Below are 2,457 nucleotides of genomic sequence, written 5' to 3'. Positions count from 1 at the left end.
AGGAAACTATTTAGCTTTTCATTTTTAAAAACCTTCTAAACATATTCGTTTCTTTTATTTTAAATAAAGTACTTACAAAATCATCACTTTCTATGTCAGAATTTGGGACAAAACTTCAGCCTCAAATTTAAACTTTCCATTATTCTCTAAGGTTATCAAAGCAGCCTAGAATATTTGATCTAGAATGTTTAACTTTAAGTCTTCTTATAATCGTATGTTTGAAAAACTAGAAGCACAGCGGTTCTGCTCTGGGATACTGGATGAAACGGGGCTGATCCCCTTGTTCTCCAGCTGGCTGGTTTTCTGGGTGTTTCCTTTTGCTCCTCCGGGAGGAAGAGAGGATCAGAAACAGCTGAGAGCCCTCGACTCCCTCACTTTCTGTAAGTGAGGTCACTGGGATGGTCCATTTCTCCACAGCAATAAAGAAACTTGCAGACTGAATGAAAAATACTTTGTATTGCCTTAATAATCTAAAACAGCAGTGATGATGTCGCAGCAAAAAGTAAAGCTGATCCATCATTCATATCCAAAGAACACATTGCTTATGGTCTAGTGAAAAAATATTTAAAATATTTATATAAATGATTTAAAATACATTTTTAAAAGGCACCTTCAGAAAATACACTTTGTGTGAGAAGTTAGTCAAGACCGAAGAAAATATATATTGCTGCATTATATTAAAATAATCTCTAGATATGTGTTATGTCTTGCGATTATGATCAAATTTCAGTAACTTTTGCTGAAAACAATTGCCTTGTTTGTTGATGCCAAAAGTCAATCATCTCTATTGTTTAATAATATGTTAGTATGTTAGTACAGAGGGATTTTATTAGCATTTTTAAATGTATATATTAAAGCAATATTAAATGTATATCTATATGTAATTTCATCATCTGCATGTTGTTGATGAACTTCCAACAGAAACGTAAAATTGAATAGATGGCGGGGCTTTCATTTCCCGCATCATTCCACATAGTAAACTTATAGGAAGTGGGGCATGGTTAAAGGGCACCTATGATAAAAATCATCTTTTGTAAGCTGTTTGGACAAAACTGTGTGTAGGTATAGTGTGTCCACTGTCATATTTGGGTGATAGACACACGAGTCGCTTGTTTAAAATTTCCTGACGTTAAAATAAGATCCAAATCCCAGTGATTTTGAGGCCCACCGCAACGTCACGTAGGAGTATGGTTTTCCCCACCCATCAAATTGATTGACAGGCGCCATGTTTCTATAATAACATGTATACACATGCCTGCAGAACATTTTTTTTTGTAAATAAACTGGGATTAAAATATCTCTTCCAACTCTCTGTGGTTTTTATATGTTTAAAACGTTTTTAAAACAGCATGTTTGTAATAAAAACAGTAAAATCACTAAGTAATTCTTAACCACTATAATCACCAAGGCTGCATGGTGTTAGTTAATGCTAATATGTGTGTGTGTGAGTGTGTGTGTGTGTGTGTGTGTGTGTGTGTGTGTGTGTGTGTGTGTGTGTGTGTACTGCAAATAGCAGTTGTGTGAGACTCATCATTTTAGAAAGGCCTGAATAAACTCCACCACAAATAGGTGACTTACTTGGTATTTTTGAATAATGAGCTGTATTTCAGCTTCATCGGTGTCTGTCTCTATCACTGACTGCTGTTTATCTGACGTAACGCATCAAAGCAGACACGTACGTGGGAACAGTGGGCGGGGGAAAGCAGCTCATTAGCATTTAAAGCCACAGGCTATAAAAACAACTACAATGTACTCAAACACCAAAAGTGGGCAGATTCTGGAGGCTATAATAAATTATCTGATGGGTATTTTGAGCTTAAACTTTACATCTTTTTTTAACATCTTGTAAAAGAGGTAAAATAGGTGCCCTTTAAGAATATTGTAACTGAAGCGTCAAACTGATGTCAACAGAGAAGGCCCATCACTCCCCAGGAGGCACACAGCATCATAAGACGTTAATATTAGGTTAGATTTAGGTCATGATGTCAGGTGACGAAAATTCAATGTCTAGCCAGCGTCTAAGGACAGTGTTATTTTGACTCTCCAATAACGACATCAAATTACATTGATATTTGGTAGATTTTTGGTTGTGTTGGAAAGTGACTAAAATCAAACGTCTGATAGATGTCATAGTGATAACGTCCACACAATGTCAAGGTGTAACTTGATTAGATGTTGATATTTGGTTGATTTTGGGTTGATTTTAGGTTGGACGTTAGACATTGACATTGGCCTGACATTGGGTTCTGACGTCAACCTGATTTTCATTTCCAAACAAAATCCAACGTCCCCACCACATTGGGATACAACGTTTTATTTATGATTTATTTATGATTATTTATGACATCATGTTGACGACCTGTGCCTGCAGGGTCCAAGCAGAAGCAAATGCTCAGACCGGCTCAGACTTTGATTGAAGATTACCAAAACAAACATTTTTAAAACAACGAAAAAGCA

The sequence above is a fragment of the Danio aesculapii genome, chromosome 10 (genome assembly GCF_903798145.1).
Source record: "Danio aesculapii chromosome 10, fDanAes4.1, whole genome shotgun sequence".
Classification (NCBI taxonomy): Eukaryota; Metazoa; Chordata; class Actinopteri; order Cypriniformes; family Danionidae; genus Danio; species Danio aesculapii.
Note: the sequence above shows the minus strand (reverse complement) of the source record.